The sequence below is a fragment of the Crinia signifera genome, unplaced genomic scaffold, assembly GCF_055691185.1.
Source record: "Crinia signifera unplaced genomic scaffold, ASM5569118v1 HAP2_SCAFFOLD_89, whole genome shotgun sequence".
In the NCBI taxonomy this organism is placed as follows: domain Eukaryota; kingdom Metazoa; phylum Chordata; class Amphibia; order Anura; family Myobatrachidae; genus Crinia; species Crinia signifera.
The window spans coordinates 584609-593612 of record NW_028142806.1 but is presented as its reverse complement, the minus strand read 5'-3'; positions in this window follow the sequence as shown (position 1 = coordinate 593612).

Genomic DNA, 9004 nt, shown 5'->3' with positions numbered 1-9004 from the left:
AACGCCACCACATGCTCTGTATATAGAGGTGGATGGTGGCCATCTGCTGCATCTAACGGCTGTCACCTTATATAACGCCACCACATGCTCTGTATATAGAGGTGGATGGTGGCCATCTGCTGCATCTAACGGCTGTCACCTTATATAACGCCACCACACGCTCTGTATATAGAGGTGGATGGTGGCCATCTGCTGCATCTAACGGCTGTCACCTTATATAACGCCACCACACGCTCTGTATATAGAGGTGGATGGTGGCCATCTGCGGCATCTAACGGCTGTCACCTTATATAACACCACCACACGCTCTGTATATAGAGGTGGATGGTGGCCATCTGCTGCATCTAACGGCTGTCACCTTATATAACGCCACCACACGCTCTGTATATAGAGGTGGATGGTGGCCATCTGCTGCATCTAACGGCTGTCACCTTATATAACACCACCACACTCTCTGTATATAGAGGTGGATGGTGGCCATCTGCTGCATCTAACGGCTGTCACCTTATATAACGCCACCACACGCTCTGTATATAGAGGTGGATGGTGGCCATCTGCTGCATCTAACGGCTGTCACCTTATATAACGCCACCACACGCTCTGTATATAGAGGTGGATGGTGGCCATCTGCTGCATATAACGGCTGTCACCTTATATAACGTCACCACACGCTATGTATATAGAGGTGGATGGTGGCCATATGCTGCATCTAACGGCTGTCACCTTATATAACGCCACCACACGCTCTGTATATAGAGGTGGATGGTGGCCATCTGCTGCATCTAACGGCTGTCACCTTATATATCGCCACCACACGCTCTGTATATAGAGGTGGATGGTGGCCATCTGCTGCATCTAACGGCTGTCACCTTATATAACACCACCACACGCTCTGTATATAGAGGTGGATGGTGGCCATCTGCTGCATCTAACGGCTGTCACCTTATATAACACCACCACACTCTCTGTATATAGAGGTGGATGGTGGCCATCTGCTGCATCTAACGGCTGTCACCTTTTATAACGCCACCACACGCTCTGTATATAGAGGTGGATGGTGGCCATCTGCTGCATCTAACGGCTGTCACCTTATATAACGCCACCACACGCTCTGTATATAGAGGTGGATGGTGGCCATCTGCTGCATATAACGGCTGTCACCTTATATAACGTCACCACACGCTATGTATATAGAGGTGGATGGTGGCCATATGCTGCATCTAACGGCTGTCACCTTATATAACGCCACCACACGCTCTGTATATAGAGGTGGATGGTGGCTATCTGCTGCATCTAACGGCTGTCACCTTATATATCGCCACCACACGCTCTGTATATAGAGGTGGATGGTGGCCATATGCTGCATCTAACGGCTGTCACCTTATATAACGCCACCACACTCTCTGTATATAGAGGTGGATGGTGGCCATCTGCTGCATCTAACGGCTGTCACCTTATATAACGCCACCACACGCTCTGTATATAGAGGTGGATGGTGGCCATCTGCTGCATCTAACAGCTGTCACCTTATATAACGCCACCACACGCTCTGTATATAGAGATGGATGGTGGCCATCTGCTGCATCTAACGGCTGTCACCTTATATAACGCCACCACACTCTGGAGGTTATTCTGATCGGAGCGGCCAAACGTGCGTACGTTCGCCATTACCGCACGCTAGCCGTACGCGGCCGTTGGGGTTAAGTCCACCCACAAATCAGCCGCTTACGTACGGGCAGAAATACCGTAGAAGGGGAGTGGCGTACAAATGAGCGTACGGCAACGTACGCGGACGGCCCAGCCCTTGCACTCCGACAATAGGCGTACAACTGAGCGTACGGCGCCGTGTACGGCCGTCTTACCTCCGTCTCCCCACCGACTTCTTGCGGAGATCTGAGCGTACGCCAGTTTGCACGGACGGGTCCCTATTGTTTTCAATGGAAAACTCAGCTTATGTCAACGCTCGTGAGAGTGAGCGTACGTCCGTGCACGCTGGCATACCCTTCACATATATGGACCTGCAAATCTTGCCTCTCAACTACTAATCTGACAATTGATTAATTAATCTATTTGTTATTCACTTATTGTTTACTATTAACTCAATTGTCTACCTTAATAAAGACCTAATAAAACTACATTTGAACCCTCATTACATGTATATTTGTTATGTTCTAATGTGGCATTTTAATCACTATCTATGTGTCCCCATATTGCTGTTACTTTTAAATCAAGTTATGTTGGTGTTTCTGTATATGTACTAAATTATGTACGTAATTACTTTGTCCAAAATGTGTAACATGTATACCTACCCTGATGTTATGTGTGATGTTTTAATCGAACAACATTAAACATTCATGCATTTTCACTATGTGTTATTTTACTCAAAAACACACACATTCACACATCAATCATTACCCCTCACCTCAAATTACAAGTATAACTTACAGTACACATCTGTATGTACCTACCCTTACACGCCCTCTAACATATTTATTAGTAAAAACACAGGCAATTTCGAACTGTAATCAAACTTTTATTTTATACCAAAAAAAAAAGGGGGGGGGATAAATAAAAAATTAAAGGCGGGCCTCCAGAAGCCCAAAAAGGAGCTGGAGGTAGACAAGGGTCAGCATTATTTCCCTCATTATTGCTGCCACCTCCTCCTGCTGCTGTTCAGTGTCTGTAATGAAGGGATAAAACAAAAAATTAATATATAACATACACAAATGTTTGTTGTATTAGTACATAATAAAAAGTTCAGAGTTATGTGTGAAGGCCACATACATTTAGAAACTACATTGAAGATGGGTCTGCTGTAAACACAGTACTAAAAAATAATATGTTAACACACACATACTGTACATAGTAAATAACATTAATTCAATTACTCCTTCATCAATGAATGTATGCTGTATCCCAATTGGTACTTTGGTTTTGGGGGACTCTCCTCTAACCTCACAATTAGCCTGTGCTATTTAAGGGTTATGACATTGTTGTGGCTTAAGCACTCCTTAGTATTTTAAATTTAGGACATTGCTGTACAAATTATAGGCCTACAGCTATGTTTGTAAAGCATGCATCCGCATGGCCTCACACACTATTACCAAAACAATCTCTACATTTAAGTTGCACCAGTGGCAGATTAAGCCTTTGGGGGGCCCGGGGTACTTTAGAGCGGGGGGCCCCCTTGCACTTGTCATTACTGGCCGCACACTGCATGGGCGAATATTATACTGTCAAAACATAGAGTAAAGGCAGAATAAACTTGGTCAATGGTTACCTGCAGGGGATATATATATATATATATATATATATATATATAGACAGGGGGTTGGCGGGGTTGGCGGCACTCGGAATAATAATAGACACCATATATATATATATATATACACACACCACATGAAAAGCCTGTGTTTGTCCCTCTGCCCCTTACTCTGGAGGTCTCCTAGTGCTGCCTCTGATTAAAAACCCTCCTATGACTAAGCTGCTGCTGCTGTTCTCCATGGACCTGAGAAGCATGTAATGAGCTCCACCAATCAGAGCTCAGCACAAACTTCTCAGCCTCTGTCCTCTGGTGCAAAGTGTCATGGGACTTAGTCAACTCCCAGAAATGCACTGCACACTTGTGCAATCAGTGTGCCTTGGCTCCCGATGCTCAGCACCATAAATCATTGTCACATTGGCAGATAGGTGAAGCTGCAGCACTACCCCACCCATGCACAAAACATTTAGCTAAAAAAGAAAAAAAACAACTTACACATTTTTTTGGTCAAAAATACATGACAACCACAGGGGGCCCCTAGCTAGAGGGGGGCCCAGGGGCACTGACCCCTTGTGCCTCCATTATAATCCGGCCCTGTGTTGCACATCATGCTGGGAACTGGAGTTACCCAACACCTGGAGCCACATAACTACCACACCACTAATGTCGGATATCTCATTGGATGTACTGTTATGTCAATTATTCAAGGGGTGAGGCATGGCCACACTCAAAAAAACCACCAAGGGGACCCTTGTTCCTGGAGAAGGACAGGACACACCTCATGGTCGCCCTGCAGTGATATGTTGCAACTAATGTTGATGTTGGATACACATATGTGGTTGTTGTGATTGTTGATGTGTAGAAATGTGTAGGTAAACATTAGACAAATTATTTACTTACGGCTACTTGAGCCATCCTGGTCACCGCTGGTTGGCTGTGCGGTGGTTGGGGGGGTCTGGAGCAACAAGAATGATGGTCCCGGAGTCTGGACCACGGTAGTGGCTGTTACTGGGGAGTGGAGAGGTTTGGGGGTGGGTGGTGGAGAGGTATAGGGGGGTTGGAAATGGGGTGGGGAGGGGGGGGGTGGGGGTTGGGGAGGTGGTGGGGGTGGGGGTTGTGGAGGGGGAAGGGGATGGGGAAATTGTGTGGGTCCAAACAGCACCCTGTGTCTCTTCTTCTTCCTCCTCCTCTTCTTCCTCCTCCTCCTCTTTCTTCTCCTCCTCTTCCTCCTCCTCCTCTTTCTTCTCCTCCTCTTCCTCTTCCTCCTCCTCCTCTTCCTCCTCCTCTTCCTCCTCCTCCTCTTCCTCTTCCTCTTCCTCCTCCTCTGGCTGCTCCGGGGCTGCCTGGTCCCGGCGTGCCTGCTCCCGGGCTTCTCTGGCGGCTCTTGCCCGTGCTGCAATGTTCATGTTGATGGCATAGAAATCGAAGATTGGGATTCATAAAAAAGGGGGAAAGAAAAATTCACATTAGTCATGCTCATAACCTTCCAAATGATCATTGCTGTGATATTTCAGACATTTATCATGCTAACTATTTGATATCCTACACCAAAAAACTGAGCAACTACTTAAACCCCCCCCTATACCCCCCATATACACCCATATACACCCCATATACACCCATATACACCCCCCTATACCCCCCATATACACCCATATACACCCCCATATACACCCCATATACACCCATATACACCCCCATATACACCCCCCTATACCCCCCATATACACCCATATACACCCCCATATACACCCCATATACACCCCATATACACCCATATACACCCCCATATACACCCCCCTATACCCCCCATATACACCCCCATATACACCCCCATACTCAGCAACCTATTTTTAAAAAGTACACACAACATTGCTAAAAAACGCAGACATACTAGTAATCAAAACTTACATCGGGCAATATGGCGGCGAAGGCTGCACAGTAGAACGGGCTGCCGCCGGCGCAGGTCTGACCAGCGCCGCTCAACCTGCCCCAGGCTTCTGCGGACGCCGGTCGTGGAAAATATCAGGCGGCGGGCAGCATTATACGCCCGCCGCTTGTCCGCATTCGAAACATATGGGCCCCTGGGCCCCAGGTGACGGTCCATGACGTGGACCAGGGCCAACAGCTCAGGGGTCGAGAATGGCCTAGCTCTGTTTGCTGTCATGGTGGCAATGGCGCAGTTATTAATTGCAGGTACATATATCACTTTTGGTGCTTGCTGATTGGTTGAAAAAATTGTTTGTTTGGTATTAACTTTATTAATCCCTCTTACATTAACAAACTGGATGCGAATAGAAACTTACGCGGACCGTTCCGATATACACACCAAAACCAACAGCATGCATTCAATGTATAGAGAGGAACTGTATATATACAGTGTGCGGAAAATAATACACGCACCCCCTTCTACTCATAACTACGCTGCTTAAAGGGGGCTCAATACACCGATTGCCATGAAGAGAAAAGTACTGTATATATAGTATGCGGAAATTAATACACGCAACCGTCTACTTCTAACTACGCTGCTTAAAGGGGGCACGATACACCGATATGCATGGAGAGGAGTACTGTATATACAGTAGGCGGAAAATAATACACGCAACCCTCTACTTATAGCTACGCTGCCTAAAGGGCCACAATGCAACATGTTGCTGTATGACAATTTCATACACATTACATATGTAAGGAAAGCATTATATCGTGATGTTTTGAAATGTGACTCACAAAGCATACACGAACTCCAACAGATACCAGCTGACAACACTCGTCATTGGAATGACAGGTGCCCACATTTCACGATGTAGCACAATGCTCCACAACCTGTGTATGTGCATATACAGGTGTTTGATCAGGTGCGTTGAGACCTGCGTAATTTAAGCGGGAATTATCGGCGGGAAATATCGGCGTAAATTTGCATCTACATTGCGGGAAAAAATATACGCCCCCTTGTTCATGGCGGGAGATTAACATATAAATATTCAGTCAGATGCAGGCCACAATTGCTGCAAACATGTCTGACTCTGAGGATTCAGCAGCAGAGGACGCTCTGCAGAGAGCACAAGCAGAATCCCTGCTTGAAGCATTACAGAAGAGGGAACAGGAGCGGAGAAGGAGGGCCCAAGAGAGGAGTAGCCTGCAAGATCAAGCGGGCCCCTCAGTAACAGGCCCTGGTGAACCTCCACCAGCTCCACAAGGGCCAAGCAACCAGCCAGAACAAGAGGTTGCATCTCTCCAAACAGGTGTGACCCAGCAGGTGCATGGTGAGAGAACTGGGGCCACCAGAAAACGTGCTGCAACATCGAGGGTGAGGACTGAGCAGGATACCACCACCAGAAAGAGAAACCCTGCATTTGTAGAGGCCGAAATGCGAATTCTAGTGCCCAGGGCACGCGAATGGATTGAGTTGGCAACCAGGAAGCCGGGTGCCAGTGCAAGGAGAAACCTTTGGGAGAAGATCACAGAGGAAGTGAACCAGGTGTCACCAGTGGTCCGAACTTGGGACGCGGTGAAGAAAAGGTTAGTGTGTTTGTCAGGGCAATTTTTCAGCAGTCTCCAGCAGGAACTGAGGCCCTTATTCTAGTTCACTCTTTCTGGCCAAATATTTCTTAGATGGACCAAACCATGTGCACTGCAGGTGAGGCAGGTGTTACTTGTGCAGAGATAATCAGATTTGGGTGGGGTTTTACACCTGCCTCACCTGCAGTGCACATGGTTTTGTCCATCTAAGAAATATTTGGGCAGAAAGAGTGAACTAGAATAAGGGCCTCAGTTCCTGCTGGAGACTGCTGAAAAATTGCCCTGGTCTTTGTCCCCCTGATAATGTCATATGTGTGTACATATGTTACATGTATGTTTTGAGACTAATAGAAAGGTGTGTTTGTAGATAGTGCTACACTTCAATGTCACATGTGAACACAACCATGTCTAATAACCCACATTGATATATGAAACATGCACCATTGGTGTGATGTGAGGTTATGGGCACAGTTCTGCTCATGTGAAGTATGTGATGGGACAAGAGAAAGTGTGTTTTTGAAAGAGTTGTTGTAACATGTTCCATATGATGCTACTGAAACAAGAATGAGCAAACTGTGCACATGTAGCTGGTGAAAAACTACACATCCCAGTATGCCATTCCATAGTTAAATTACTCCATAATAACCACATTGTCAAGCTATGGTGAAATGTGTAGTTTCACACCAGGTGGAGGTGCCTAATTTGGCCATGGATGATGTCATTTCTGCATAGTGATGTATGTATGTGCATTTAGTGGCCTAATGAATGAGATGAGACACTGAAATGCCTCCTAATTGAGACATGAATGTGTGTGTGGGACACATATGGCAAAAAAACATAAGATCACCCACACTAGCAAATGTCACGTAGCTAGGGGTACCACATAGTCCCTTTAATTCCGGACACATATTAATTACACAGGTTCTGTGGCTGGCTGACTTCAAGACTCCACTTCACCTAATTTTAAACTGCCACAGAACCTGTGTAAGTAACATGTGTCCGGAATTAAAGGGACTAGGTGGTAACCCTACACGTAGCACAGTGGTGCACATATCTCATGGTGATATTTGTATTTTTAAACTTGTAGGTGGACTGACTTCAAAAGTGCACTGAAGAAGAAGATGACTGACCGGTACAACCACAGCATGTCCACCGGGAGAGGTCCTATGCCTGACCATTTGGAGTATACCCCCCTGGAGCTGGACTCCTGTGACGTGATCGATGTGGCCGAGGTCAGGGGGATCTCCAATATGGACAGTGAGCTCCCGGCGGAGGTCTTTGCTGCTGCTTTTGATGGTAAGTCACAGTAATGCATTGTATTTAGAAAGATATTTTTGATTGCGTATGTGATGGTGACATTGTTTTCAATTCTTATCCTAGAAAAAGCAGAAACACAGTATGTACCGGCAGCATCCTCCTCTGCAGAGCCACAGGTGGAGCAAGTGGTCCAGCCTCCACCAACACGTCGCCCCCAGCCCCAGCCACAGGAAACATGGACTGAGAGCCTGTTGGTGACGCTGGACAGGATCGAGCAGCAAGGGGTGGATGCTGCGATCCGTCAGCAGCAGGTGGCGGATTTTCTGGCGGAGTGGAAGGCCACAAACCAGGTGCAGGTTGAGGCCTTGAACCGCATTAATGAAACTCTGGCGGCTGGCATGCTAAGCATTGGCCAACACCTCAGCCGCCAGAATGAACTTCTTGCGGAGCAGATGTCCACCGCCAGGTCCCTAAGGGACAATCCCCCATCTGCTGCCCCACCCCAAGCTGCTCCCCAACCTTCCACCTCGGCTGACCCTCCTGTGTCGACTAGGGGAAGACGCCGAAAGCCAGCTGAGCCAAAGGCCCCTGTCCCCAAGGCCCCATCTAAAAGGGGCAAAAAAGGGCCCAAATGAGACCTGGTTCACTTCCTCTGTGGTTGGAGGCCAAAGGTTTAAATTGCACTGGACATCCGCTTCCTGAGTTGCCCATCGATCCATTTGCGTGCCATGGGCATGAAAGTTCGTATTTTGACCTCTACAAATGCAGGATATTTTTTTTTGGTGGTGTGTATCTTGCTTAGTATTCACCCTGGTTGTTGCAGTACGTATTCTGGTGTCCCCATTTCTTTCACCATTGCATTTGCAGGGTAACACATGTTTGGAGATATGCAACCTCTTGTTCTGGCTGTTTTATTATTTGTGTGTCTATTTTATTTGTTTATTTGATTTCTCACATTAAAGTGTC